The 21,330-nt window shown below is 48.1% G+C and overlaps 80 non-coding genes across 80 annotated transcripts; 11 read left to right on the top strand and 69 right to left on the bottom strand.

Annotated features, from left to right (window-relative positions):
• Positions 1–139: 139 nt before the first annotated feature.
• Trnaq-cug (transfer RNA glutamine (anticodon CUG)) lies at positions 140–211 on the bottom strand. The gene has a single exon. It is a non-coding gene; the product is annotated as a tRNA-Gln (tRNA).
• A 40-nt stretch (positions 212–251) lies between these two features.
• On the bottom strand, positions 252–324 carry Trnav-uac (transfer RNA valine (anticodon UAC)). The gene has a single exon. It is a non-coding gene; the product is annotated as a tRNA-Val (tRNA).
• A 547-nt stretch (positions 325–871) lies between these two features.
• On the bottom strand, positions 872–944 carry Trnav-uac (transfer RNA valine (anticodon UAC)). The gene has a single exon. It is a non-coding gene; the product is annotated as a tRNA-Val (tRNA).
• A 432-nt stretch (positions 945–1,376) lies between these two features.
• Trnaq-cug (transfer RNA glutamine (anticodon CUG)) lies at positions 1,377–1,448 on the bottom strand. Its single transcript has one exon. It is a non-coding gene; the product is annotated as a tRNA-Gln (tRNA).
• Positions 1,449–1,488: 40 nt separating this feature from the next.
• Positions 1,489–1,561, bottom strand: Trnav-uac (transfer RNA valine (anticodon UAC)). Its single transcript has one exon. It is a non-coding gene; the product is annotated as a tRNA-Val (tRNA).
• A 228-nt stretch (positions 1,562–1,789) lies between these two features.
• Positions 1,790–1,862, bottom strand: Trnam-cau (transfer RNA methionine (anticodon CAU)). Its single transcript has one exon. It is a non-coding gene; the product is annotated as a tRNA-Met (tRNA).
• A 131-nt stretch (positions 1,863–1,993) lies between these two features.
• Positions 1,994–2,065, bottom strand: Trnaq-cug (transfer RNA glutamine (anticodon CUG)). The gene has a single exon. It is a non-coding gene; the product is annotated as a tRNA-Gln (tRNA).
• A 40-nt stretch (positions 2,066–2,105) lies between these two features.
• Positions 2,106–2,178, bottom strand: Trnav-uac (transfer RNA valine (anticodon UAC)). The gene has a single exon. It is a non-coding gene; the product is annotated as a tRNA-Val (tRNA).
• A 228-nt stretch (positions 2,179–2,406) lies between these two features.
• Positions 2,407–2,479, bottom strand: Trnam-cau (transfer RNA methionine (anticodon CAU)). The gene has a single exon. It is a non-coding gene; the product is annotated as a tRNA-Met (tRNA).
• Positions 2,480–2,610: 131 nt separating this feature from the next.
• On the bottom strand, positions 2,611–2,682 carry Trnap-cgg (transfer RNA proline (anticodon CGG)). The gene has a single exon. It is a non-coding gene; the product is annotated as a tRNA-Pro (tRNA).
• Positions 2,683–3,021: 339 nt separating this feature from the next.
• On the bottom strand, positions 3,022–3,094 carry Trnam-cau (transfer RNA methionine (anticodon CAU)). The gene has a single exon. It is a non-coding gene; the product is annotated as a tRNA-Met (tRNA).
• Positions 3,095–3,225: 131 nt separating this feature from the next.
• Positions 3,226–3,297, bottom strand: Trnap-cgg (transfer RNA proline (anticodon CGG)). Its single transcript has one exon. It is a non-coding gene; the product is annotated as a tRNA-Pro (tRNA).
• Positions 3,298–3,337: 40 nt separating this feature from the next.
• Positions 3,338–3,410, bottom strand: Trnav-uac (transfer RNA valine (anticodon UAC)). Its single transcript has one exon. It is a non-coding gene; the product is annotated as a tRNA-Val (tRNA).
• Positions 3,411–3,955: 545 nt separating this feature from the next.
• Trnav-aac (transfer RNA valine (anticodon AAC)) lies at positions 3,956–4,028 on the bottom strand. The gene has a single exon. It is a non-coding gene; the product is annotated as a tRNA-Val (tRNA).
• A 228-nt stretch (positions 4,029–4,256) lies between these two features.
• Positions 4,257–4,329, bottom strand: Trnam-cau (transfer RNA methionine (anticodon CAU)). Its single transcript has one exon. It is a non-coding gene; the product is annotated as a tRNA-Met (tRNA).
• Positions 4,330–4,460: 131 nt separating this feature from the next.
• Trnaq-cug (transfer RNA glutamine (anticodon CUG)) lies at positions 4,461–4,532 on the bottom strand. Its single transcript has one exon. It is a non-coding gene; the product is annotated as a tRNA-Gln (tRNA).
• Positions 4,533–4,572: 40 nt separating this feature from the next.
• On the bottom strand, positions 4,573–4,645 carry Trnav-uac (transfer RNA valine (anticodon UAC)). The gene has a single exon. It is a non-coding gene; the product is annotated as a tRNA-Val (tRNA).
• Positions 4,646–4,736: 91 nt separating this feature from the next.
• Positions 4,737–4,809, top strand: Trnav-cac (transfer RNA valine (anticodon CAC)). The gene has a single exon. It is a non-coding gene; the product is annotated as a tRNA-Val (tRNA).
• Positions 4,810–5,189: 380 nt separating this feature from the next.
• Positions 5,190–5,262, bottom strand: Trnav-aac (transfer RNA valine (anticodon AAC)). The gene has a single exon. It is a non-coding gene; the product is annotated as a tRNA-Val (tRNA).
• A 91-nt stretch (positions 5,263–5,353) lies between these two features.
• Trnav-cac (transfer RNA valine (anticodon CAC)) lies at positions 5,354–5,426 on the top strand. Its single transcript has one exon. It is a non-coding gene; the product is annotated as a tRNA-Val (tRNA).
• A 64-nt stretch (positions 5,427–5,490) lies between these two features.
• Trnam-cau (transfer RNA methionine (anticodon CAU)) lies at positions 5,491–5,563 on the bottom strand. Its single transcript has one exon. It is a non-coding gene; the product is annotated as a tRNA-Met (tRNA).
• Positions 5,564–5,694: 131 nt separating this feature from the next.
• Trnap-cgg (transfer RNA proline (anticodon CGG)) lies at positions 5,695–5,766 on the bottom strand. The gene has a single exon. It is a non-coding gene; the product is annotated as a tRNA-Pro (tRNA).
• Positions 5,767–5,806: 40 nt separating this feature from the next.
• Positions 5,807–5,879, bottom strand: Trnav-uac (transfer RNA valine (anticodon UAC)). Its single transcript has one exon. It is a non-coding gene; the product is annotated as a tRNA-Val (tRNA).
• Positions 5,880–6,424: 545 nt separating this feature from the next.
• Positions 6,425–6,497, bottom strand: Trnav-aac (transfer RNA valine (anticodon AAC)). The gene has a single exon. It is a non-coding gene; the product is annotated as a tRNA-Val (tRNA).
• A 228-nt stretch (positions 6,498–6,725) lies between these two features.
• On the bottom strand, positions 6,726–6,798 carry Trnam-cau (transfer RNA methionine (anticodon CAU)). Its single transcript has one exon. It is a non-coding gene; the product is annotated as a tRNA-Met (tRNA).
• A 131-nt stretch (positions 6,799–6,929) lies between these two features.
• Trnaq-cug (transfer RNA glutamine (anticodon CUG)) lies at positions 6,930–7,001 on the bottom strand. The gene has a single exon. It is a non-coding gene; the product is annotated as a tRNA-Gln (tRNA).
• A 40-nt stretch (positions 7,002–7,041) lies between these two features.
• On the bottom strand, positions 7,042–7,114 carry Trnav-uac (transfer RNA valine (anticodon UAC)). The gene has a single exon. It is a non-coding gene; the product is annotated as a tRNA-Val (tRNA).
• A 91-nt stretch (positions 7,115–7,205) lies between these two features.
• On the top strand, positions 7,206–7,278 carry Trnav-cac (transfer RNA valine (anticodon CAC)). The gene has a single exon. It is a non-coding gene; the product is annotated as a tRNA-Val (tRNA).
• A 64-nt stretch (positions 7,279–7,342) lies between these two features.
• Trnam-cau (transfer RNA methionine (anticodon CAU)) lies at positions 7,343–7,415 on the bottom strand. The gene has a single exon. It is a non-coding gene; the product is annotated as a tRNA-Met (tRNA).
• A 131-nt stretch (positions 7,416–7,546) lies between these two features.
• Trnaq-cug (transfer RNA glutamine (anticodon CUG)) lies at positions 7,547–7,618 on the bottom strand. Its single transcript has one exon. It is a non-coding gene; the product is annotated as a tRNA-Gln (tRNA).
• Positions 7,619–7,658: 40 nt separating this feature from the next.
• Trnav-uac (transfer RNA valine (anticodon UAC)) lies at positions 7,659–7,731 on the bottom strand. Its single transcript has one exon. It is a non-coding gene; the product is annotated as a tRNA-Val (tRNA).
• Positions 7,732–7,822: 91 nt separating this feature from the next.
• On the top strand, positions 7,823–7,895 carry Trnav-cac (transfer RNA valine (anticodon CAC)). The gene has a single exon. It is a non-coding gene; the product is annotated as a tRNA-Val (tRNA).
• Positions 7,896–8,275: 380 nt separating this feature from the next.
• On the bottom strand, positions 8,276–8,348 carry Trnav-aac (transfer RNA valine (anticodon AAC)). Its single transcript has one exon. It is a non-coding gene; the product is annotated as a tRNA-Val (tRNA).
• Positions 8,349–8,439: 91 nt separating this feature from the next.
• Positions 8,440–8,512, top strand: Trnav-cac (transfer RNA valine (anticodon CAC)). Its single transcript has one exon. It is a non-coding gene; the product is annotated as a tRNA-Val (tRNA).
• A 379-nt stretch (positions 8,513–8,891) lies between these two features.
• Positions 8,892–8,964, bottom strand: Trnav-uac (transfer RNA valine (anticodon UAC)). Its single transcript has one exon. It is a non-coding gene; the product is annotated as a tRNA-Val (tRNA).
• Positions 8,965–9,193: 229 nt separating this feature from the next.
• Positions 9,194–9,266, bottom strand: Trnam-cau (transfer RNA methionine (anticodon CAU)). The gene has a single exon. It is a non-coding gene; the product is annotated as a tRNA-Met (tRNA).
• A 243-nt stretch (positions 9,267–9,509) lies between these two features.
• On the bottom strand, positions 9,510–9,582 carry Trnav-aac (transfer RNA valine (anticodon AAC)). The gene has a single exon. It is a non-coding gene; the product is annotated as a tRNA-Val (tRNA).
• A 228-nt stretch (positions 9,583–9,810) lies between these two features.
• Positions 9,811–9,883, bottom strand: Trnam-cau (transfer RNA methionine (anticodon CAU)). Its single transcript has one exon. It is a non-coding gene; the product is annotated as a tRNA-Met (tRNA).
• A 131-nt stretch (positions 9,884–10,014) lies between these two features.
• Trnaq-cug (transfer RNA glutamine (anticodon CUG)) lies at positions 10,015–10,086 on the bottom strand. Its single transcript has one exon. It is a non-coding gene; the product is annotated as a tRNA-Gln (tRNA).
• Positions 10,087–10,126: 40 nt separating this feature from the next.
• Trnav-uac (transfer RNA valine (anticodon UAC)) lies at positions 10,127–10,199 on the bottom strand. Its single transcript has one exon. It is a non-coding gene; the product is annotated as a tRNA-Val (tRNA).
• Positions 10,200–10,290: 91 nt separating this feature from the next.
• On the top strand, positions 10,291–10,363 carry Trnav-cac (transfer RNA valine (anticodon CAC)). Its single transcript has one exon. It is a non-coding gene; the product is annotated as a tRNA-Val (tRNA).
• A 380-nt stretch (positions 10,364–10,743) lies between these two features.
• Positions 10,744–10,816, bottom strand: Trnav-aac (transfer RNA valine (anticodon AAC)). Its single transcript has one exon. It is a non-coding gene; the product is annotated as a tRNA-Val (tRNA).
• Positions 10,817–11,247: 431 nt separating this feature from the next.
• Trnaq-cug (transfer RNA glutamine (anticodon CUG)) lies at positions 11,248–11,319 on the bottom strand. The gene has a single exon. It is a non-coding gene; the product is annotated as a tRNA-Gln (tRNA).
• A 40-nt stretch (positions 11,320–11,359) lies between these two features.
• Trnav-uac (transfer RNA valine (anticodon UAC)) lies at positions 11,360–11,432 on the bottom strand. Its single transcript has one exon. It is a non-coding gene; the product is annotated as a tRNA-Val (tRNA).
• A 229-nt stretch (positions 11,433–11,661) lies between these two features.
• On the bottom strand, positions 11,662–11,734 carry Trnam-cau (transfer RNA methionine (anticodon CAU)). Its single transcript has one exon. It is a non-coding gene; the product is annotated as a tRNA-Met (tRNA).
• Positions 11,735–11,977: 243 nt separating this feature from the next.
• Positions 11,978–12,050, bottom strand: Trnav-aac (transfer RNA valine (anticodon AAC)). Its single transcript has one exon. It is a non-coding gene; the product is annotated as a tRNA-Val (tRNA).
• A 228-nt stretch (positions 12,051–12,278) lies between these two features.
• Trnam-cau (transfer RNA methionine (anticodon CAU)) lies at positions 12,279–12,351 on the bottom strand. Its single transcript has one exon. It is a non-coding gene; the product is annotated as a tRNA-Met (tRNA).
• A 131-nt stretch (positions 12,352–12,482) lies between these two features.
• On the bottom strand, positions 12,483–12,554 carry Trnaq-cug (transfer RNA glutamine (anticodon CUG)). The gene has a single exon. It is a non-coding gene; the product is annotated as a tRNA-Gln (tRNA).
• Positions 12,555–12,594: 40 nt separating this feature from the next.
• On the bottom strand, positions 12,595–12,667 carry Trnav-uac (transfer RNA valine (anticodon UAC)). The gene has a single exon. It is a non-coding gene; the product is annotated as a tRNA-Val (tRNA).
• A 91-nt stretch (positions 12,668–12,758) lies between these two features.
• Trnav-cac (transfer RNA valine (anticodon CAC)) lies at positions 12,759–12,831 on the top strand. Its single transcript has one exon. It is a non-coding gene; the product is annotated as a tRNA-Val (tRNA).
• Positions 12,832–13,211: 380 nt separating this feature from the next.
• On the bottom strand, positions 13,212–13,284 carry Trnal-aag (transfer RNA leucine (anticodon AAG)). The gene has a single exon. It is a non-coding gene; the product is annotated as a tRNA-Leu (tRNA).
• Positions 13,285–13,375: 91 nt separating this feature from the next.
• Trnav-cac (transfer RNA valine (anticodon CAC)) lies at positions 13,376–13,448 on the top strand. Its single transcript has one exon. It is a non-coding gene; the product is annotated as a tRNA-Val (tRNA).
• A 380-nt stretch (positions 13,449–13,828) lies between these two features.
• Positions 13,829–13,901, bottom strand: Trnav-aac (transfer RNA valine (anticodon AAC)). The gene has a single exon. It is a non-coding gene; the product is annotated as a tRNA-Val (tRNA).
• A 432-nt stretch (positions 13,902–14,333) lies between these two features.
• Trnaq-cug (transfer RNA glutamine (anticodon CUG)) lies at positions 14,334–14,405 on the bottom strand. The gene has a single exon. It is a non-coding gene; the product is annotated as a tRNA-Gln (tRNA).
• A 204-nt stretch (positions 14,406–14,609) lies between these two features.
• Positions 14,610–14,682, top strand: Trnaa-cgc (transfer RNA alanine (anticodon CGC)). The gene has a single exon. It is a non-coding gene; the product is annotated as a tRNA-Ala (tRNA).
• Positions 14,683–15,062: 380 nt separating this feature from the next.
• On the bottom strand, positions 15,063–15,135 carry Trnav-uac (transfer RNA valine (anticodon UAC)). Its single transcript has one exon. It is a non-coding gene; the product is annotated as a tRNA-Val (tRNA).
• Positions 15,136–15,363: 228 nt separating this feature from the next.
• Trnam-cau (transfer RNA methionine (anticodon CAU)) lies at positions 15,364–15,436 on the bottom strand. The gene has a single exon. It is a non-coding gene; the product is annotated as a tRNA-Met (tRNA).
• A 243-nt stretch (positions 15,437–15,679) lies between these two features.
• On the bottom strand, positions 15,680–15,752 carry Trnav-uac (transfer RNA valine (anticodon UAC)). Its single transcript has one exon. It is a non-coding gene; the product is annotated as a tRNA-Val (tRNA).
• Positions 15,753–15,980: 228 nt separating this feature from the next.
• Trnam-cau (transfer RNA methionine (anticodon CAU)) lies at positions 15,981–16,053 on the bottom strand. Its single transcript has one exon. It is a non-coding gene; the product is annotated as a tRNA-Met (tRNA).
• A 131-nt stretch (positions 16,054–16,184) lies between these two features.
• Trnaq-cug (transfer RNA glutamine (anticodon CUG)) lies at positions 16,185–16,256 on the bottom strand. The gene has a single exon. It is a non-coding gene; the product is annotated as a tRNA-Gln (tRNA).
• A 40-nt stretch (positions 16,257–16,296) lies between these two features.
• Positions 16,297–16,369, bottom strand: Trnav-uac (transfer RNA valine (anticodon UAC)). Its single transcript has one exon. It is a non-coding gene; the product is annotated as a tRNA-Val (tRNA).
• A 432-nt stretch (positions 16,370–16,801) lies between these two features.
• Positions 16,802–16,873, bottom strand: Trnap-cgg (transfer RNA proline (anticodon CGG)). Its single transcript has one exon. It is a non-coding gene; the product is annotated as a tRNA-Pro (tRNA).
• A 40-nt stretch (positions 16,874–16,913) lies between these two features.
• Positions 16,914–16,986, bottom strand: Trnav-uac (transfer RNA valine (anticodon UAC)). Its single transcript has one exon. It is a non-coding gene; the product is annotated as a tRNA-Val (tRNA).
• A 228-nt stretch (positions 16,987–17,214) lies between these two features.
• On the bottom strand, positions 17,215–17,287 carry Trnam-cau (transfer RNA methionine (anticodon CAU)). Its single transcript has one exon. It is a non-coding gene; the product is annotated as a tRNA-Met (tRNA).
• Positions 17,288–17,418: 131 nt separating this feature from the next.
• Positions 17,419–17,490, bottom strand: Trnaq-cug (transfer RNA glutamine (anticodon CUG)). Its single transcript has one exon. It is a non-coding gene; the product is annotated as a tRNA-Gln (tRNA).
• Positions 17,491–17,530: 40 nt separating this feature from the next.
• Trnav-uac (transfer RNA valine (anticodon UAC)) lies at positions 17,531–17,603 on the bottom strand. The gene has a single exon. It is a non-coding gene; the product is annotated as a tRNA-Val (tRNA).
• Positions 17,604–18,148: 545 nt separating this feature from the next.
• Trnav-uac (transfer RNA valine (anticodon UAC)) lies at positions 18,149–18,221 on the bottom strand. Its single transcript has one exon. It is a non-coding gene; the product is annotated as a tRNA-Val (tRNA).
• Positions 18,222–18,449: 228 nt separating this feature from the next.
• On the bottom strand, positions 18,450–18,522 carry Trnam-cau (transfer RNA methionine (anticodon CAU)). The gene has a single exon. It is a non-coding gene; the product is annotated as a tRNA-Met (tRNA).
• A 131-nt stretch (positions 18,523–18,653) lies between these two features.
• Trnaq-cug (transfer RNA glutamine (anticodon CUG)) lies at positions 18,654–18,725 on the bottom strand. Its single transcript has one exon. It is a non-coding gene; the product is annotated as a tRNA-Gln (tRNA).
• Positions 18,726–18,765: 40 nt separating this feature from the next.
• On the bottom strand, positions 18,766–18,838 carry Trnav-uac (transfer RNA valine (anticodon UAC)). The gene has a single exon. It is a non-coding gene; the product is annotated as a tRNA-Val (tRNA).
• A 545-nt stretch (positions 18,839–19,383) lies between these two features.
• Positions 19,384–19,457, bottom strand: Trnav-aac (transfer RNA valine (anticodon AAC)). Its single transcript has one exon. It is a non-coding gene; the product is annotated as a tRNA-Val (tRNA).
• Positions 19,458–19,684: 227 nt separating this feature from the next.
• On the bottom strand, positions 19,685–19,757 carry Trnam-cau (transfer RNA methionine (anticodon CAU)). The gene has a single exon. It is a non-coding gene; the product is annotated as a tRNA-Met (tRNA).
• A 131-nt stretch (positions 19,758–19,888) lies between these two features.
• Trnaq-cug (transfer RNA glutamine (anticodon CUG)) lies at positions 19,889–19,960 on the bottom strand. The gene has a single exon. It is a non-coding gene; the product is annotated as a tRNA-Gln (tRNA).
• A 40-nt stretch (positions 19,961–20,000) lies between these two features.
• On the bottom strand, positions 20,001–20,073 carry Trnav-uac (transfer RNA valine (anticodon UAC)). Its single transcript has one exon. It is a non-coding gene; the product is annotated as a tRNA-Val (tRNA).
• Positions 20,074–20,164: 91 nt separating this feature from the next.
• On the top strand, positions 20,165–20,237 carry Trnav-cac (transfer RNA valine (anticodon CAC)). The gene has a single exon. It is a non-coding gene; the product is annotated as a tRNA-Val (tRNA).
• Positions 20,238–20,505: 268 nt separating this feature from the next.
• Trnaq-cug (transfer RNA glutamine (anticodon CUG)) lies at positions 20,506–20,577 on the bottom strand. The gene has a single exon. It is a non-coding gene; the product is annotated as a tRNA-Gln (tRNA).
• Positions 20,578–20,617: 40 nt separating this feature from the next.
• Trnav-aac (transfer RNA valine (anticodon AAC)) lies at positions 20,618–20,690 on the bottom strand. The gene has a single exon. It is a non-coding gene; the product is annotated as a tRNA-Val (tRNA).
• A 91-nt stretch (positions 20,691–20,781) lies between these two features.
• Positions 20,782–20,854, top strand: Trnav-cac (transfer RNA valine (anticodon CAC)). The gene has a single exon. It is a non-coding gene; the product is annotated as a tRNA-Val (tRNA).
• A 268-nt stretch (positions 20,855–21,122) lies between these two features.
• On the bottom strand, positions 21,123–21,194 carry Trnaq-cug (transfer RNA glutamine (anticodon CUG)). Its single transcript has one exon. It is a non-coding gene; the product is annotated as a tRNA-Gln (tRNA).
• Positions 21,195–21,234: 40 nt separating this feature from the next.
• Trnav-aac (transfer RNA valine (anticodon AAC)) lies at positions 21,235–21,307 on the bottom strand. The gene has a single exon. It is a non-coding gene; the product is annotated as a tRNA-Val (tRNA).
• Positions 21,308–21,330: the final 23 nt, after the last annotated feature.

The raw sequence follows: 21,330 nt of genomic DNA, 5'->3' as shown, positions 1-21,330 counted from the left end.
AACAAGGCACTGTGCCCTATTCCGATGCATTTCAGAAGAACGTTGTTATTACAATGTCTTCTTGCAAATGACTAAAATATTTGAAGTGCCGTTGCTTCCAAACGCCCAATAGGTGCTTCCGAGGCACAAATAACGGCACAGGTTCCACCGAGACTTGAACTCGGATCCCAAGATTCAGAGTCCTGAGTGCTAACCATTACACCATGGAACCTACAGAGGCTCTTCCGAGGTTCGCTTCGCGGAAACATCAATGATTCCGCCCGGGCTCGAACCGGGGACCTTGCGCGTGTAAAGCGCACGTGATAACCACTACACTACGGAATCTGGCAACTAACAAGCGACATGTTTTTGCTTTTTTCTCTAGCTATTTTAGCCTTGTATTGCTTTCCTTCGTCATAGGTTCCAAAATTCATTGGATTACGTAGTGTAGCGGTTATCACATGCGCTTCACACGCGCAAGGATCCCCCCGGTTCGTGCTCGAGCGGAATCATTGTTGAGTTGCTAGTTTTGTAATAGGCGTCAAACATTTGATTCACTGCGGCTTTTAAAAGCCTTTCCCTGTGTGAGGATCGAACTCTCGACCTTCAGATTATGAGACTGACGCGCTGCCTACTGCGCTAACAAGGCACTGTGCCCTAATCCGATGCATTTCAGAAGAACGTTGTTATTACAATGTCTTCTTGCAAATGACTAAAATAATTGAAGTGCCGTTGCTTCCAAACGCCCAATAGGTGCTTCCGAGGCACGAATAACGGCACAGGTTCCACCGAGACTTGAACTGGGATCCCAAGATTCAGAGTCCTGAGTGCTAACCATTACACCATGGAACCTACAGAGGCTCTTCCGAGGTTCGCTTCGCGGAAACATCAATGATTCCGCCCGGGCTCGAACCGGGGACCTTGCGCGTGTAAAGCGCACGTGATAACCACTACACTACGGAATCTGGCAACTAACAAGCGACATGTTTTTGCTTTTTTCTCTAGCTATTTTAGCCTTGTATTGCTTTCCTTCGTCATAGGTTCCAAAATTCATTGGATTACGTAGTGTAGCGGTCATCACGTGCGCTTCACACGCGCAAGGTTCCCGGTTCGTGCTCGAGCGGAATCATTGTTGAGTTGCTAGTTTTGTAATAGGCGTCAAACATTTGATTCACTGCGGCTTTTAAAAGCCTTGCCCTGTGTGAGGATCGAACTCTCGACCTTCAGATTATGAGACTGACGCGCTGCCTACTGCGCTAACAAGGCACTGTGCCCTAATCCGATGCATTTCAGAAGAACGTTGTTATTACAATGTCTTCTTGCAAATGACTAAAATATTTGAAGTGCCGTTGCTTCCAAACGCCCAATAGGTGCTTCCGAGGCACAAATAACGGCACAGGTTCCACCGAGACTTGAACTCGGATCGCAGGATTCAGAGTCCTGAGTGCTAACCATTACACCATGGAACCTACAGAGGCTCTTCCGAGGTTCGCTTCGCGGAAACATCAATGATTCCGCCCGGGCTCGAACCGGGGACCTTGCGCGTGTAAAGCGCACGTGATAACCACTACACTACGGAATCTGGCAACTAACAAGCGACATGTTTTTGCTTTTTTCTCTAGCTATTTTAGCCTTGTATTGCTTTCCTTCGTCATAAGTTCCAAAATTCATTGGATTACGTAGTGTAGCGGTTATCACAAGCGCTTCACACGCGCAAGGTCCCCAGTTCGAGCTCGGGCGGAATCATTGTTGAGTTGCTAGTTTTGTAATAGGCGTCAAACATTTGATTCACTGCGGCTTTTAAAAGCCTTGCCCTGTGTGAGGATCGAACTCACGACCTTCAGATTATGAGACTGACGCGCTGCCTACTGCGCTAACAAGGCACTGTGCCCTAATCCGATGCATTTCAGAAGAACGTTGTTATTACAATGTCTTCTTGCAAATAACTAAAATATTTTAAGCGCCGTTGCTTCCAAACGCCCAATAGGTGCTTCCGAGGCACAAATAACGGCACAGGTTCCACCGAGACTTGAACTCGGATCGCAGGATTCAGAGTCCTGAGTGCTAACCATTACACCATGGAACCTACAGAGGCTCTTCCGAGGTTCGCTTCGCGGAAACATCAATGATTCCGCCCGGGCTCGAACCGGGGACCTTGCGCGAGTAAAGCGCACGTGATAACCACTACACAACGGAATCTGGCAACTAACAAGCCACATGTTTTTGCTTTTTTCTCTAGCTATTTTAGCCTTGTATTGCTTTCCTTCGTCATAGGTTCCAAAATTCATTGGATTACGTAGTGTAGCGGTTATCACGTGCGCTTTACACGCGCAAGGTCCCCGGTTCGAGCTCGGGCGGAATCATTGTTGAGTTGCTAGTTTTGTAATAGGCGTCAAACATTTGATTCACTGCGGCTTTTAAAAGCCTTGCCCTGTGTGAGGATCGAACTCACGACCTTCAGATTATGAGACTGACGCGCTGCCTACTGCGCTAACAAGGCACTGTGCCCTAATCCGATGCATTTCAGAAGAACGTTGTTATTACAATGTCTTCTTGCAAATGACTAAAATATTTGAAGCGCCGTTGCTTCCAACCGCCCAATAGGTGCTTCCGAGGCACAAATAACGGCACAGGTTCCACCGAGACTTGAACTCGGATCGCAGGATTCCGAGTCCTGAGTGCTAACCATTACACCATGGAACCTACAGAGGCTCTTCCGAGGTTCGCTTCGCGGAAACATCAATGATTCCGCCCGGGCTCGAACCGGGGACCTTGCGCGTGTAAAGCACGTGATAACCACTACACAACGGAATCTGGCAACTAACAAGCGACATGTTTTTGCTTTTTTCTCTAGCTATTTTAGCCTTGTATTGGTTTCCTTCGTCATAGGTTCCAAAATTCATTGGATTACGTAGTGTAGCGGTTATCACGTGCGCTTCACACGCGCAAGGTCCCCTGTTCGAGCTCGGGCGGAATCATTGTTGAGTTGCTAGTTTTGTAATAGGCGTCAAACATTTGATTTACTGCGGCTTTTAAAAGCTTTGCCCTGTGTGAGGATCGAACTCACGACCTTCAGATTATGAGACTGACGCGCTGCCTACTGCGCTAACAAGGCACTGTGCCCTAATCCGATGAATTTCAGAAGAACGTTGTTATTACAATGTCTTCTTGCAAATGACTAAAATATTTGAAGCGCCGTTGCTTCCAAACGCCCAATAGGTGCTTCCGAGGCACAAATAACGGCACAGGTTCCACCGAGACTTGAACTCGGATCGCAGGATTCCGAGTCCTGAGTGCTAACCATTACAACATGGAACCTACAGAGGCTCTTCCGAGGTTCGCTTCGCGGAAACATCAATGATTCCGCCCGGGCTCGAACCGGGGACCTTGCGCGTGTAAAGCACACGTGATAACCACTACACAACGGAATCTGGCAACTAACAAGCGACATGTTTTTGCTTTTTTCTCTAGCTATTTTAGCCTTGTATTGCTTTCCTTCGTCATAGGTTCCAAAATTCATTGGATTACGTAGTGTAGCGGTTATCACGTGCGCTTCACACGCGCAAGGTCCCCGGTTCGAGCCCGGGCGGAATCATTGTTGAGTTGCTAGATTTGTAATAGGCGTCAAACATTTGATTCACTGCCGGCTTTTAAAAGCCTTGCCCTGTGTGAGGATCGAACTTACGACCTTCAGATTATGAGACTGACGCGCTGCCTACTGCGCTAACAAGGCACTGTGCCCTAATCCGATGCATTTCAGAAGAACGTTTTTATTACAATGTCTTCTTGCAAATGACTAAAATATTTCAAGTGCCGTTGCTTCCAAACGCCCAATAGGTGCTTCTAACGCACAACTAACGGCACAGGTTCCGCCGAGACTTGAACTCGGTTCGCAGGATTCAGAGTCCTGAGTGCTAACCATTACACCATGGAATCTACAGAGGCTCTTCCGAGGTTCGCTTCGCGGAAACATCAATGATTCCGCCCGGGCTCGAACCGGGGATCTTGCGCGAGTTAAGCGCACGTGATAACCACTACACTACGGAATCTGGCAACTAACAAGCGACATGTTTTTGCTTTTTTTTCTAGGTATTTTAGCCTTGTATTGCTTTCCTTCGTCATCGGCTCCAAAATTCATTGGATTCCGTAGTGTAGCGGTTATCACGTGCGCTTCACACGCCCAAGGTCCCCAGTTCGAGCCCGGGCGGAATCATTGTTGAGTTGCTAGTTTTGTAATAGGCGTCAAACATCTGATTCACTGCGGCTTTTAAAAGCCTTGCCCTGTGTGAGGATCGAACTCACGACCTTCAGATTATGAGACTGACGCGCTGCCTACTGCGCTAACAAGGCACTGTGCCCTAATCCGATGCATTTCAGAAGAACGTTGTTATTAGAATGTCTTCTTGCAAATGACTAAAATATTTGAGGTGCCGTTGCTTCCAAACGCCCTATAGGTGCTTCCGAGGCACAAATAACGGCACAGGTTCCACCGAGACTTGAACTCGGATCGCAGGATTCAGAGTCCTGAGTGCTAACCATTACACCATGGAACCTACAGAGGCTCTTCCGAGGTTCGCTTCGCGGAAACATCAATGATTCCGCCCGGGCTCGAACCGGGGACCTTGCGCGTGTAAAGCGCACGTGATAACCACTACACTACGGAATCTGGCACCTAACAAGCGACATGTTTTTGCTTTTTTCTCTAGCTATTTTAGCCTTGTATTGCTTTCCTTCGTCATAAGTTCCAAAAATCATTGGATTCCGTAGTGTAGCGGTTATCACGTGCGCTTCACACGCGCAAGGTCCCCGGTTCGAGCCCGGGCGGAATCATTGTTGAGTTGCTAGTTCTGTAATAGGCGTCAAACATTTGATTCACTGCGGCTTTTAAAAGCCTTGCCCTGTGTGAGGATCGAACTCACGACCTCTAGATTATGAGACTGACGCGCTGCCTACTGCGCTAACAAGGCACTGTGCCCTAATCCGATGCATTTCAGAAGAACGTTGTTATTACAATGTCTTCTTGCAAATGACTAAAATATTTGAAGTGCCGTTGCTTCCAAACGCCCAATAGGTGCTTCCGAGGCACAACTAACAACACAAGTTCCACCGAGACTTGAACTCGGATCGCAGGATGCAGAGTCCTGAGTGCTAACCATTACACCATGGAACCTACAGAGGCTCTTCCGAGGTTCGCTTCGCGGAAACATCAATGATTCCGCCCGGGCTCGAACCGGGGACCTTGCGCGTGTTAAGCGCACGTGATAACCACTACACTACAGAATCTGGAAACTAACAAGCGACATGTTTTTGCTTTTTTCTCTAGCTATTCTAGCCTTGTATTGCTGTCCTTCGTCATCGGTTCCAAAATTCATTGGATTCCGTAGTGTAGCGGTTATCACGTGCGCTTCACACGCGCAAGGTCCCCGGTTCGAGCCCGGGCGGAATCATTGTTGAGTTGCTAGTTTTGTAATAGGCGTCAAACATTTGATTTACTGCGGCTTTTAAAAGGCTTGCCCTGTGTGAGGATCGAACTCACGACCTTCAGATTATGAGACTGACGCGCTGCCTACTGCGCTAACAAGGCACTGTGCCCTAATCCGATGCATTTCAGAAGAACGTTGTTATTACAATGTCTTCTTGCAAATGACTAAAATATTTGAAGCGCCGTTGCTTCCAAACGCCCAATAGGTGCTTCCGAGGCACAAATAACGGCACAGGTTCCACCGAGACTTGAACTCGGATCGCAGGATTCCGAGTCCTGAGTGCTAACCATTACAACATGGAACCTACAGAGGCTCTTCCGAGGTTCGCTTCGCGGAAACATCAATGATTCCGCCCGGGCTCGAACCGGGGACCTTGCGCGTGTAAAGCACACGTGATAACCACTACACAACGGAATCTGGCAACTAACAAGCGACATGTTTTTGCTTTTTTCTCTAGCTATTTTAGCCTTGTATTGCTTTCCTTCGTCATAGGTTCCAAAATTCATTGGATTACGTAGTGTAGCGGTTATCACGTGCGCTTCACACGCGCAAGGTCCCCGGTTCGAGCCCGGGCGGAATCATTGTTGAGTTGCTAGATTTGTAATAGGCGTCAAACATTTGATTCACTGCCGGCTTTTAAAAGCCTTGCCCTGTGTGAGGATCGAACTTACGACCTTCAGATTATGAGACTGACGCGCTGCCTACTGCGCTAACAAGGCACTGTGCCCTAATCCGATGCATTTCAGAAGAACGTTTTTATTACAATGTCTTCTTGCAAATGACTAAAATATTTCAAGTGCCGTTGCTTCCAAACGCCCAATAGGTGCTTCTAACGCACAACTAACGGCACAGGTTCCGCCGAGACTTGAACTCGGTTCGCAGGATTCAGAGTCCTGAGTGCTAACCATTACACCATGGAATCTACAGAGGCTCTTCCGAGGTTCGCTTCGCGGAAACATCAATGATTCCGCCCGGGCTCGAACCGGGGATCTTGCGCGAGTTAAGCGCACGTGATAACCACTACACTACGGAATCTGGCAACTAACAAGCGACATGTTTTTGCTTTTTTTTCTAGGTATTTTAGCCTTGTATTGCTTTCCTTCGTCATCGGCTCCAAAATTCATTGGATTCCGTAGTGTAGCGGTTATCACGTGCGCTTCACACGCCCAAGGTCCCCAGTTCGAGCCCGGGCGGAATCATTGTTGAGTTGCTAGTTTTGTAATAGGCGTCAAACATCTGATTCACTGCGGCTTTTAAAAGCCTTGCCCTGTGTGAGGATCGAACTCACGACCTTCAGATTATGAGACTGACGCGCTGCCTACTGCGCTAACAAGGCACTGTGCCCTAATCCGATGCATTTCAGAAGAACGTTGTTATTAGAATGTCTTCTTGCAAATGACTAAAATATTTGAGGTGCCGTTGCTTCCAAACGCCCTATAGGTGCTTCCGAGGCACAAATAACGGCACAGGTTCCACCGAGACTTGAACTCGGATCGCAGGATTCAGAGTCCTGAGTGCTAACCATTACACCATGGAACCTACAGAGGCTCTTCCGAGGTTCGCTTCGCGGAAACATCAATGATTCCGCCCGGGCTCGAACCGGGGACCTTGCGCGTGTAAAGCGCACGTGATAACCACTACACTACGGAATCTGGCACCTAACAAGCGACATGTTTTTGCTTTTTTCTCTAGCTATTTTAGCCTTGTATTGCTTTCCTTCGTCATAAGTTCCAAAAATCATTGGATTCCGTAGTGTAGCGGTTATCACGTGCGCTTCACACGCGCAAGGTCCCCGGTTCGAGCCCGGGCGGAATCATTGTTGAGTTGCTAGTTCTGTAATAGGCGTCAAACATTTGATTCACTGCGGCTTTTAAAAGCCTTGCCCTGTGTGAGGATCGAACTCACGACCTTCAGATTATGAGACTGACGCGCTGCCTACTGCGCTAACAAGGCACTGTGCCCTAATCCGATGCATTTCAGAAGAACGTTGTTATTAGAATGTCTTCTTGCAAATGACTAAAATATTTGAGGTGCCGTTGCTTCCAAACGCCCTATAGGTGCTTCCGAGGCACAAATAACGGCACAGGTTCCACCGAGACTTGAACTCGGATCGCAGGATTCAGAGTCCTGAGTGCTAACCATTACACCATGGAACCTACAGAGGCTCTTCCGAGGTTCGCTTCGCGGAAACATCAATGATTCCGCCCGGGCTCGAACCGGGGACCTTGCGCGTGTAAAGCGCACGTGATAACCACTACACTACGGAATCTGGCACCTAACAAGCGACATGTTTTTGCTTTTTTCTCTAGCTATTTTAGCCTTGTATTGCTTTCCTTCGTCATAAGTTCCAAAAATCATTGGATTCCGTAGTGTAGCGGTTATCACGTGCGCTTCACACGCGCAAGGTCCCCGGTTCGAGCCCGGGCGGAATCATTGTTGAGTTGCTAGTTCTGTAATAGGCGTCAAACATTTGATTCACTGCGGCTTTTAAAAGCCTTGCCCTGTGTGAGGATCGAACTCACGACCTCTAGATTATGAGACTGACGCGCTGCCTACTGCGCTAACAAGGCACTGTGCCCTAATCCGATGCATTTCAGAAGAACGTTTTTATTACAATGTCTTCTTGCAAATGACTAAAATATTTGAAGTGCCGTTGCTTCCAAACGCCCAATAGGTGCTTCCGAGGCACAACTAACAACACAAGTTCCACCGAGACTTGAACTCGGATCGCAGGATGCAGAGTCCTGAGTGCTAACCATTACACCATGGAACCTACAGAGGCTCTTCCGAGGTTCGCTTCGCGGAAACATCAATGATTCCGCCCGGGCTCGAACCGGGGACCTTGCGCGTGTTAAGCGCACGTGATAACCACTACACTACAGAATCTGGAAACTAACAAGCGACATGTTTTTGCTTTTTTCTCTAGCTATTCTAGCCTTGTATTGCTGTCCTTCGTCATCGGTTCCAAAATTCATTGGATTCCGTAGTGTAGCGGTTATCACGTGCGCTTCACACGCGCAAGGTCCCCGGTTCGAGCCCGGGCGGAATCATTGTTGAGTTGCTAGTTTTGTAATAGGCGTCAAACATTTGATTCACTGCGGCTTTTAAAAGGCTTGCCCGGTGTGAGGATCGAACTCACGACCTTCAGATTATGAGACTGACGCGCTGCCTACTGCGCTAACAAGGCACTGTGCCCTAACCGATGCATTTCAGAAGAACGTTGTTATTACAATGTCTTCTTGCAAATGACTGAAATATTTGAAGTGCCGTTGCTTTCAAACGCCCAATAGGTGCTTCCGAGGCACAAATAACGGCACAGGTTCCACCGAGACTTGAACTCGGATCGCAGGATTCAGAGTCGTGAGTGCTAACCATTACACCATTGAACCTACAGAGGCTCTTCCGAGGTTCGCTTCGCGGAAACATCAATGATTCTGCCCGGGCTCGAACCGGAGACCTTGCGCGTGTAAAGCGCACGTGATAACCACTACACTACGGAATCTGGAAACTAACAAGCGACATGTTTTTGATTTTCTCTCTAGCTATTTTAGCCTTGTATTGCTTTCCTTCGTCATAGGTTCCAAAATTCATTGGATTACGTAGTGTAGCGGTTATCACATGCGCTTCACACGCGCAAGGTCCCCGGTTCGAGCCCGGGCGGAATCATTGTTGAGTTGCTAGATTTGTAATAGGCGTCAAACATTTGATTCACTGCCGGCTTTTAAAAGCCTTGCCCTGTGTGAGGATCGAACTCACGACCTTCAGATTATGAGACTGACGCGCTGCCTACTGCGCTAACAAGGCACTGTGCCCTAATCTGATGCATTTCAGAAGAACGTTTTTATTACAATGTCTTCTTGCAAATGACTAAAATAATTCAAGTGCCGTTGCTTCCAAACGCCCAATAGGTGCTTCTAAGGCACAAATAACGGCACAGGTTCCGCCGAGACTTGAACTCGGTTCGCAGGATTTAGAGTCCTGAGAGCTAACCATTACACCATGGAACCTAAAGAGGCTCTTCCGAGGTTCGCTTCGCGGAAACATCAATGATTCCGCCCGGCCTCGAACCGGGGACCTTGCGCGTGTTAAGCGCACGTGATAACCACTACACTACGGAATCTGGCAACTAACAAGCGACATGTTTTTGCTTTTTTTTCTAGGTATTTTAGCCTTGTATTGCTTTCCTTCGTCATCGGCTCCAAAATTCATTGGATTCCGTAGTGTAGCGGTTATCACGTGCGCTTCACACGCCCAAGGTCCCCAGTTCGAGCCCGGGCGGAATCATTGTTGAGTTGCTAGTTTTGTAATAGGCGTCAAACATCTGATTCACTGCGGCTTTTAAAAGCCTTGCCCTGTGTGAGGATCGAACTCACGACCTTCAGATTATGAGACTGACGCGCTGCCTACTGCGCTAACAAGGCACTGTGCACTAATCCGATGCATTTCAGAAGAACGTTGTTATTAGAATGTCTTCTTGCAAATGACTAAAAAATTTGAAGTGCCGTTGCTTCCAAACGCCCTATAGGTGCTTCCGAGGCACAAATAACGGCACAGGTTCCACCGAGACTTGAACTCGGATCGCAGGATTCAGAGTCCTGAGTGCTAACCATTACACCATGGAACCTACAGAGGCTCTCCCGAGGTTCGCTTCGCGGAAACATCAATGATTCCGCCCGGGCTCGAACCGGGGACCTTGCGCGTGTAAAGCGCACGTGATAACCACTACACTACGGAATCTGGCACCTAACAAGCGACATGTTTTTGCTTTTTTCTCTAGCTATTTTAGCCTTGTATTGCTTTCCTTCGTCATAGGTTCCAAAAATCATTGGATTCCGTAGTGTAGCGGTTATCACGTGCGCTTCACACGCGCAAGGTCCCCGGTTCGAGCCCGGGCGGAATCATTGTTGAGTTGCTAGTTCTGTAATAGGCGTCAAACATTTGATTCACTGCGGCTTTTAAAAGCCTTGCCCTGTGTGAGGATCGAACTCACGACCTCTAGATTATGAGACTGACGCGCTGCCTACTGCGCTAACAAGGCACTGTGCCCTAATCCGATGCATTTCAGAAGAACGTTGTTATTACAATGTCTTCTTGCAAATGACTAAAATATTTGAAGTGCCGTTGCTTCCAAACGCCCAATAGGTGCTTCCGAGGCACAACTAACGGCACAACTTCCACCGAGACTTGAAGTCGGATCGCAGGATGCAGAGTCCTGAGTGCTAACCATTACACCATGGAACCTACAGAGGCTCTTCCGAGGTTCGCTTCGCGGAAACATCAATGATTCCGCCCGGGCTCGAACCGGGGACCTTGCGCGTGTTAAGCGCACGTGATAACCACTACACTACAGAATCTGGAAAGTAACAAGCGACATGTTTTTGCTTTTTTCTCTAGCTATTCTAGCCTTGTATTGCTTTCCTTCGTCATCGGTTCCAAAATTCATTGGATTCCGTAGTGTAGCGGTTATCACGTGCGCTTCACACGCGCAAGGTCCCCAGTTCGAGCCGGGCGGAATCATTGTTGAGTTGCTAGTTTTGTAATAGGCGTCAAACATTTGATTCACTGCGGCTTTTAAAAGGCTTGCCCGGTGTGAGGATCGAACTCACGACCTTCAGATTATGAGACTGACGCGCTGCCTACTGCGCTAACAAGACACTGTGCCCTAATCCGATGCATTTCAGAAGAACGTTGTTATTACAATGTCTTCTTGCAAATGACTGAAATATTTGAAGTGCCGTTGCTTCCAAACGTCCAATAGGTGCTTCCGAGGCACAAATAACGGCACAGGTTCCACCGAGACTTGAACTCGGATCGCAGGATTCAGAGTCCTGAGTGCTAACCATTACACCATGGAACCTACAGAGGCTCTTCCGAGGTTCGCTTCGCGGAAACATCAATGATTCCGCCCGGGCTCGAACCGGAGACCTTGCGCGTGTAAAGCGCACGTGATAACCACTACACTACGGAATCTGGAAACAAACAAGCGACATGTTTTTGATTTTTTCTCTAGCTATTTTAGCCTTGTATTGCTTTCCTTCGTCATAGGTTCCAAAATTCATTGGATTACGTAGTGTAGCGGTTATCACGTGCGCTTCACACGCGCAAGGTCCCCGGTTCGAGCCCGGGCGGAATCATTGTTGAGTTGCTATATTTGTAATAGGCGTCAAACATTTGATTCACTGCCGGCTTTTAAAAGCCTTGCCCTGTGTGAGGATCGAACTCACGACCTTCAGATTATGAGACTGACGCGCTGCCTACTGCGCTAACAAGGCACTGTGCCCTAATCCGATGCATTTCAGAAGAACGTTTTTATTACAATGTCTTCTTGCAAATGACTAAAATATTTCAAGTGCCGTTGCTTCCAAACGCCCAATAGGTGCTTCTAAGGCACAACTAACGGCACAGGTTCCGCCGAGACTTGAACTCGGTTCGCAGGATTCAGAGTCCTGAGTGCTAACCATTACACCATGGAACCTACAGAGGCTCTTCCGAGGTTCGCTTCGCGGAAACATCAATGATTCCGCCCGGGCTCGAACCGGAGACCTTGCGCGTGTTAAGCGCACGTGATAACCACTACACTACGGAATCTGGCAACTAACAAGCGACATGTTTTTGCTTTTTTTTCTAGGTATTTTAGCCTTGTATTGCTTTCCTTCGTCATCGGCTCCAAAATTCATTGGATTCCGTAGTGTAGCGGTTATCACGTGCGCTTCACACGCCCAAGGTCCCCAGTTCGAGCCCGGGCGGAATCATTGTTGAGTTGCTAGTTTTGTAATAGGCGTCAAACATCTGATTCACTGCGGCTTTTAAAAGCCTTGCCCTGTGTGAGGATCGAACTCACGACCTTCAGATTATGAGACTGACGCGCTGCCTACTGCGCTAACAAGGCACTGTGCCCTAATCCGATGCATTTCAGAAGAACGTTGTTATTAGAATGTCTTCTTGCAAATGACTAAAATATTTGAAGTGCCGTTGCTTCCAAACGCCCTATAGGTGCTTCCGAGGCACAAATAACGGCACAGGTTCCACCGAGACTTGAACTCGGATCGCAGGATTCAGAGTCCTGAGTGCTAACCATTACACCATGGAACCTACAGAGGCTCTTCCGAGGTTCGCTTCGCGGAAACATCAATGATTCCGCCCGGGCTCGAACCGGGGACCTTGAGCGTGTAAAGCGCACGTGATAACCACTACACAACGGAATCTGGCACCTAACAAGCGACATGTTTTTGCTTTTTTCTCTAGCTATTTTAGCCTTGTATTGCTTTCCTTCGTCATAGGTTCCAAAAATCATTGGATTCCGTAGTGTAGCGGTTATCACGTGCGCTTCACACGCGCAAGGTCCCCGGTTCGAGCCCGGGCGGAATCATTGTTGAGTTGCTAGTTCTGTAATAGGCGTCAAACATTTGATTCACTGCGGCTTTTAAAAGCCTTGCCCTGTGTGAGGATCGAACTCACGACCTCTAGGTTATGAGACTGACGCGCTGCCTACTGCGCTAACAAGGCACTGTGCCCTAATCCGATGCATTTCAGAAGAACGTTGTTATTACAATGTCTTCTTGCAAATGACTAAAATATTTGAAGTGCCGTTGCTTCCAAACGCCCAATAGGTGCTTCCGAGGCACAACTAACGGCACAAGTTCCACCGAGACTTGAACTCGGATCGCAGGATGCAGAGTCCTGAGTGCTAACCATTACACCATGGAACCTACAGAGGCTCTTCCGAGGTTCGCTTCGCGGAAACGTCAATGATTCCGCCCGGGCTCGAACCGGGGACCTTGCGCGTCTTAAGCGCACGTGATAACCACTACACTACAGAATCTGGAAACTAACAAGCGACATGTTTTTGCTTTTTTCTCTAGCTATTCTAGCCTTGTATTGCTTTCCTTCGTCATCGGTTCCAAAATTCATTGGATTCCGTAGTGTAGCGGTTATCACGTGCGCTTCACACGCGCAAGGTCCCCGGTTCGAGCCCGGGCGGAATCATTGTTGAGTTGCTAGTTTTGTAATAGGCGTCAAACATTTGATTCACTGCGGCTTTTAAAAGGCTTGCCCGGTGTGAGGATCGAACTCACGACCTTCAGATTATGAGACTGACGCGCTGCCTTCTGCGCTAACAAGGCACTGTGCCCTAATCCGATGCATTTCAGAAGAACGTTGTTATTACAATGTCTTCTTGCAAATGACTAAATTATTTGAAGTGCCGTTGCTTCCAAACGCCCAATAGGTGCTTCCGAGGCACAAATAACGGCACAGGTTCCACGGAGACTTGAACTCGGATCGCAGGATTCAGAGTCCTGAGTGCTAACCATTACACCATGGAACCTACAGAGGCTCTTCCGAGGTTTGCTTCGTGGAAAAATCAATGATTCCGCCCGGGCTTGAACCGGGGACCTTGCGCGTGTTAAGCGCACGTGATAACCACTACACTACGGAATCTGGCAACTAAAATGCGACATGTTTTTGCTTTTTCCTCTAGCTATTTTAGCCTTGTATTGCTTTCCTTCGTCATAGGTTCCAAAATTCATTGGATTCCGTAGTGTAGCGGTTATCACGTGCGCTTCACACGCGCAATGTCCCAGGTTCGAGCCCGGGCGGAATCATTGTTGAGTTGCTAGTTTTGTAATAGGCGTCAAACATTTGATTCACTGCGGCTTTTAAAAAGCTCGCCCTGTGTGAGGATCGAACTCACGACCTTCAGATTATGAGACTGACACGCTGCCTACTGCGCTAACAAGGCACTGTGCCCTAATCCGATGCATTTCAGAAGAACGTTGTTATTACAATGTCTTCTTGCAAATGACAAAAATATTTGAAGTGCCGTTGCTTCCAAACGCCCAATAGGTGCTTCCGAGGCAAAAATAACGGCACAGGTTCCACCGAGACTTGAACTCGGATCGCAGGATTCAGAGTCCTGAGTGCTAACCATTACACCATGGAACCTACAGAGGCTCTTCCGAGGTTCGCTTCTCGGAAACATCAATGATTCCGCCCGGGCTCGAACCGGGGAACTTGCGCGTGTTAAGCGCACGTGATAACCAGTACACTACGAAATCTGGCAACTAAAAAGCGACATGTTTTTGCTTTTTTCTCTAGCTATTTTAGCCTTGTATTGCTTTCCTTTGTCATAGGTTCCAAAATTCATTGGATTCCGTAGTGTAGCGGTTATCACGTGCGCTTCGCACGCGCAAGGTTCCCGGTTCGAGCTCGGGCGGAATCATTGTTGAGTTGCTAGTTTTGTAATAGGCGTCAAACATTTGACTCACTGCGGCTTTTAAAAGCCTTGCCCTGTGTGAGTATCGAACTCTCGACCTTCAGATTATGAGACTGACGTGCTGCCTACTGCGCTAACAAGGCACTGTGCCCTAATCCGATGCATTTCAGAACAACGTTGTTATTACAATGTCTTCTTGCAAATGACTAAAATATTTGAAGTGCCGTTGCTTCCAAACGCCCAATAGGTGCTTCCGAGGCACAAATAACGGCACAGGTTCCACCGAGACTTAAACTCGGATCGCAAGATTCAGAGTCCTGAGTGCTAACCATTAATCCATGGAACCAACAGAGGCTCTTCCGAGGTTCGCTTCGCGGAAACATCAATGATTCCGCCCGGGCTCGAACCGGGGACCTTGCGCGTGTAAAGCGCACGTGATAACCACTACACTACGGAATCTGGCAACTAACAAGCGACATGTTTTTGCTTTTTTCTCTAGCTATTTTAGCCTTGTATTGCTTTCCTTCGTCATAGGTTCCAAAATTCATTGGTATACGTAGTGTAGCGGTTATCACGTGCGCTTCACACGCGCAAGGTCCCCGGTTCGAGCTCGTGCGGAATCATTGTTGAGTTGCTAGTTTTGTAATAGGCGTCAAACATTTGATTCACTGCGGCTTTTAAAAGGCTTGCCCTGTGTGAGGATCGAACTCACGACCTTCAGATTATGAGACTGACGCGCTGCCTACTGCGCTAACAAGGCACTGTGCCCTAATCCGATGCATTTCAGAAGAACGTTGTTATTACAATGTCTTCTTGCAAATGACTAAAATATTTGAAGTGCCGTTGCTTCCAAACGCCCAATAGGTGCTTCCGAGGCACAAATAACGGCACAGGTTCCACCGACACTTGAACTCGGATCCCAAGATTCAGAGTCCTGAGTGCTAACCATTACACCATGGAACCTACAGAGGCTCTTCCGAGGTTCGCTTCGCGGAAACATCAATGATTCCGCCCGGGCTCGAACCGGGGACCTTGCGCGTGTAAAGCGCACGTGATAACCACTACACTACGGAATCTGGCAACTAACAAGTGACATGTTTTTGCTTTTTTCTCTAGCTATTTTAGCCTTGTATTGCTTTCCTTCGTCATAGGTTCCAAAATTCATTGGATTACGTAGTGAAGCGGTTATCACGTGCGCTTCACACGCGCAAGGTCCCCGGTTCGAGCTCGGGCGGACTCAGTGTTGAGTTGCTAGTTTTGTAATAGGCGTCAAACATTTGATTCACTGCGGCTTTTAAAAGGCTTGCCCTGTGTGAGGATCGAACTCACGACCTTCAGATTATGAGACTGACGCGCTGCCTACTGCGCTAACAAGGCACTGTGCCCTAATCCGATGCATTTCAGAAGAACGTTGTTATTACAATGTCTACTTGCAAATGACTAAAATATTTGAAGTGCCGTTGCTTCCAAACGCCCAATAGGTGCTTCCGAGGCACAAATAACGGCACAGGTTCCACCGAGACTTGAACTCGGATCCCAAGATTCAGAGTCCTGAGTGCTAACCATTACACCATGGAACCTACAGAGGCTCTTCCGAGGTTCGCTTCGCGGAAACATCAATGATTCCGCCCGGGCTCGAACAGGGGACCTTGCGCGTGTAAAGCGCACGTGATAACCACTACACTACGGAATCTGGCAACTAACAAGCGACATGTTTTTGCTTTTTTCTCTAGCTATTTTAGCCTTGTATTGCTTTCCTTCGTCATAGGTTCCAAAATTCATTGGATTACGTAGTGTAGCGGTTATCACGTGCGCTTCACACGCGCAAGGTCCCCGGTTCGAGCTCGGGCGGAATCATTGTTGAGTTGCTAGTTTTGTAATAGGCGTCAAACATTTGATTCACTGCGGCTTTTAAAAGCCTTGCCCTGTGTGAGGATCGAACTCACGACCTTCAGATTATGAGACTGACGCGCTGCCTACTGCACTAACAAGGCACTGTGCCCTAATCCGATGCATTTCAGAAGAACGTTGTTATTACAATGTCTTCTTGTAAATGACTAAAATATTTGAAGCGCCGTTGCTTCCAAACGCCCAATAGGTGCTTCCGAGGCACAAATAACGGCACAGGTTCCACCGAGACTTGAACTCGGATCGCAGGATTCCGAGTCCTGAGTGCTAACCATTACACCATGGAACCTACAGAGGCTCTTCCGAGGTTCGCTTCGCGGAAACATCAATGATTCCGCCCGGGCTCGAACCGGGGACCTTGCGCGTGTAAAGCGCACGTGATAACCACTACACAACGGAATCTGGCAACTAACAAGCGACATGTTTTTGCTTTTTTCTCTAGCTATTTTAGCCTTGTATTGCTTTCCTTCGTCATAGGTTCCAAAATTCATTGGATTACGTAGTGTAGCGGTTATCACGTGCGCTTCACACGCGCAAGGTCCCCGGTTCGAGCTCGGGTGGAATCATTGTTGAGTTGCTAGTTTTGTAATAGGCGTCAAACATTTGATTCACTGCGGCTTTTAAAAGCCTTGCCCTGTGTGAGGATCGAACTCACGACCTTCAGATTATGAGACTGACGCGCTGCCTACTGCGCTAACAAGGCACTGTGCCCTAATCCGATGCATTTCAGAACAACGTTGTTATTACAATGTCTTCTTGCAAATGACTGAAATATTTGAAGTGCCGTTGCTTCCAAACGCCCAATAGGTGCTTCCGAGGCACAAATAACGGCACAGGTTCCACCGAGACTTGAACTCGGATCGCAGGATTCAGAGTCCTGAGTGCTAACCATTACACCATGGAACCTACAGAGGCTCTTCCGAGGTTCGCTTCGCGGAAACATCAATGATTTCGCCCGGGCTCGAACCGGAGACCTTGCGCGTGTAAAGCGCACGTGATAACCACTACACTACGGAATCTGGAAAGTAACAAGCGACATGTTTTTGATTTTTTCTCTAGCTATTTTAGCCTTGTATTGCTTTCCTTCGTCATAGGTTCCAAAATTCATTGGATTACGTAGTGTAGCGGTTATCACGTGCGCTTCACACGCGCAAGGTCCCCGGTTCGAGCCCGGGCGGAATCATTGTTGAGTTGCTAGATTTGTAATAGGCGTCAAACATTTGATTCACTGCCGGCTTTTAAAAGCCTTGCCCTGTGTGAGGATCGAACTCACGACCTTCAGATTATGAGACTGACACGCTGCCTACTGCGCTAACAAGGCACTGTGCCCTAATCCGATGCATTTCAGAAGAACGTTTTTATTACAATGTCTTCTTGCAAATGACTAAAATATTTCAAGTGCCGTTGCTTCCAAACGCCCAATAGGTGCTTCTAAGGCACAACTAACGGCAAAGGTTCCGCCGAGACTTGAACTCGGTTCGCAGGATTCAGAGTCCTGAGTGCTAACCATTACACCATGGAACCTACAGAGGCTCTTCCGAGGTTCGCTTCGCGGAAACATCAATGATTCCGCCCGGGCTCGAACCGGGGACCTTGCGCGTGTAAAGCGCACGTGATAACCACTACACAACGGAATCTGGCAACTAACAAGCGACATGCTTTTGCTTTTTTCTCTAGCTATTTTAGCCTTGTATTGCTTTCCTTCGTCATAGGTTCCAAAATTCATTGGATTACGTAGTGTAGCGGTTATCACGTGCGCTTCACACGCGCAAGGTCCCCGGTTCGAGCTCGGGTGGAATCATTGTTGAGTTGCTAGTTTTGTAATAGGCGTCAAACATTTGATTCACTGCGGCTTTTAAAAGCCTTGCCCTGTGTGAGGATCGAACTCACGACCTTCAGATTATGAGACTGACGCGCTGCCTACTGCGCTAACAAGGCACTGTGCCCTAATCCGATGCATTTCAGAAGAACGTTGTTATTACAATGTCTTCTTGCAAATGACTGAAATATTTGAAGTGCCGTTGCTTCCAAACGCCCAATAGGTGCTTCCGAGGCACAAATAACGGCACAGGTTCCACCGAGACTTGAACTCGGATCGCAGGATTCAGAGTCCTGAGTGCTAACCATTACACCATGGAACCTACAGAGGCTCTTCCGAGGTTCGCTTCGCGGAAACATCAATGATTTCGCCCGGGCTCGAACCGGAGACCTTGCGCGTGTAAAGCGCACGTGATAACCACTACACTACGGAATCTGGAAAGTAACAAGCGACATGTTTTTGATTTTTTCTCTAGCTATTTTAGCCTTGTATTGCTTTCCTTCGTCATAGGTTCCAAAAATCATTGGATTACGTAGTGTAGCGGTTATCACGTGCGCTTCACACGCGCAAGGTCCCCGGTTCGAGCCCGGGCGGAATCATTGTTGAGTTGCTAGATTTGTAATAGGCGTCAAACATTTGATTCACTGCCGGCTTTTAAAAGCCTTGCCCTGTGTGAGGATCGAACTCACGACCTTCAGATTATGAGACTGACACGCTGCCTACTGCGCTAACAAGGCACTGTGCCCTAATCCGATGCATTTCAGAAGAACGTTTTTATTACAATGTCTTCTTGCAAATGACTAAAATATTTCAAGTGCCGTTGCTTCCAAACGCCCAATAGGTGCTTCTAAGGCACAACTAACGGCAAAGGTTCCGCCGAGACTTGAACTCGGTTCGCAGGATTCAGAGTCCTGAGTGCTAACCATTACACCATGGAACCTACAGAGGCTCTTCCGAGGTTCGCTTCGCGGAAACATCAATGATTCCGCCCGGGCTCGAACCGGGGACCTTGCGCGTGTTAAGCGCACGTGATAACCACTACACTACGGATACTGGCAACTAACAAGCGACATGTTTTTGCTTTTTTTTCTAGGTATTTTAGTCTTGTATTGCTTTCCTTCGTCATCGGCTCCAAAATTCATTGGATTCCGTAGTGTAGCGGTTATCACGTGCGCTTCACACGCCCAAGGTCCCCAGTTCGAGCCCGGGCGGAATCATTGTTGAGTTGCTAGTTTTGTAATAGGCGTCAAACATCTGATTCACTGCGGCTTTTAAAAGCCTTGCCCTGTGTGAGGATCGAACTCACGACCTTCAGATTATGAGACTGACGCGCTGCCTACTGCGCTAACAAGGCACTGTGCCCTAATCCGATGCATTTCAGAAGAACGTTGTTATTAGAATGTCTTCTTGCAAATGACTAAAATATTTGAAGTGCCGTTGCTTCCAAACGCCCAATAGGTGCTTCCGAGGCACAAATAACGGCACAGGTTCCACCGAGACTTGAACTCGGATCGCAGGATTCAGAGTCCTGAGTGCTAACCATTACACCATGGAACCTACAGAGGCTCTTCCGAGGTTCGCTTCGCGGAAACATCAATGATTCCGCCCGGGCTCGAACCGGGGACCTTGCGAGTGTAAAGCGCACGTGATAACCACTACACTACGGAATCTGGCACCTAACAAGCGACATGTTTTTGCTTTTTTCTCTAGCTTATTTAGCCTTGTATTACTTTCCTTCGTCATAGGTTCCAAAAATCGTTGAATTCCGTAGTGTAGCGGTTATCACGTGCGCTTCACACGCGCAAGGTCCCCGGTTCGAGCCCGGGCGGAATCATTGTTGAGTTGCTAGTTTTGTAATAGGCGTCAAACATTTGATTCACTGCGGCTTTTAAAAGGCTTGCCCGGTGTGAGGATCGAACTCACGACCTTCAGATTATGAGACTGAGGCGCTGCCTACTGCGCTAACAAGGCACTGTGCCCTAATCCGATGCATTTCAGAAGAACGTTGTTATTACAATGTCTTCTTGCAAATGACTAAATTATTTGAAGTGCCGTTGCTTCCAAACGCCCAATAGGTGCTTCCGAGGCACAAATAACGGCACAGGTTCCACCGAGACTTGAACTCGGATCGCAGGATTCAGAGTCCTGAGTGCTAACCATTACACCATGGAACCTAAAGAGGCTCTTCCGAGGTTTGCTTCGTGGAAAGATCAATGATTCCGCCCGGGCTTGAACCGGGGACCTTGCGCGTGTTAAGCGCACGTGATAACCACTACACTACGGAATCTGGCAACTAAAATGCGACATGTTTTTGCTTTTTTCTCTAGCTATTTTAGCCTTGTATTGCTTTCCTTCGTCATAGGTTCCAAAATTCATTGGATTCCGTAGTGTAGCGGTTATCACGTGCGCTTCACACGCGCAAGGTTCCCGGTTCGATCCCGGGCGGAATCATTGTTGAGTTGCTAGTTTTGTAATAGGCGTCAAACATTTGATTCACTGCGGCTTTTAAAAGCCTTGCCCTTGGTGAGGATCGAAATCACGACCTTCAGATTATGAGACTGACGCGCTGCCTACTGCGCTAACAAGGCACTGTGCCCTAATCCGATGCATTTCAGAAGAACCTTGTTATTACAATGTCTTCTTGCAAATGACTAAAATATTTCAAGTGCCGTTGTTTCCAAACGCCCAATTGGTGCTTCCGAGGCACAACTAACGGCACAGGTTCCACCGAGACTTGAACTCGGATCTCAGGATTCAGAGTCCTGAGTGCTAACAATTACACCATGGAACCTACAGAGGCTCTTACGAGGTTCGCTTCGCGGAAACATCAATGATTCCGCCCGGGCTCGAACCGGGGACCTTGCGCGTGTTAAGCGCACGTGATAACCACTACACTACGGAATCTGGGAACTAACAAGCGACATGTT

The sequence above is a fragment of the Hydractinia symbiolongicarpus genome, chromosome 7, assembly GCF_029227915.1.
Source record: "Hydractinia symbiolongicarpus strain clone_291-10 chromosome 7, HSymV2.1, whole genome shotgun sequence".
Classification (NCBI taxonomy): Eukaryota; Metazoa; Cnidaria; class Hydrozoa; order Anthoathecata; family Hydractiniidae; genus Hydractinia; species Hydractinia symbiolongicarpus.
The sequence above is the reverse complement of the archived record's forward strand: the minus strand, read 5'-3'. Positions and strand labels throughout refer to the sequence as shown.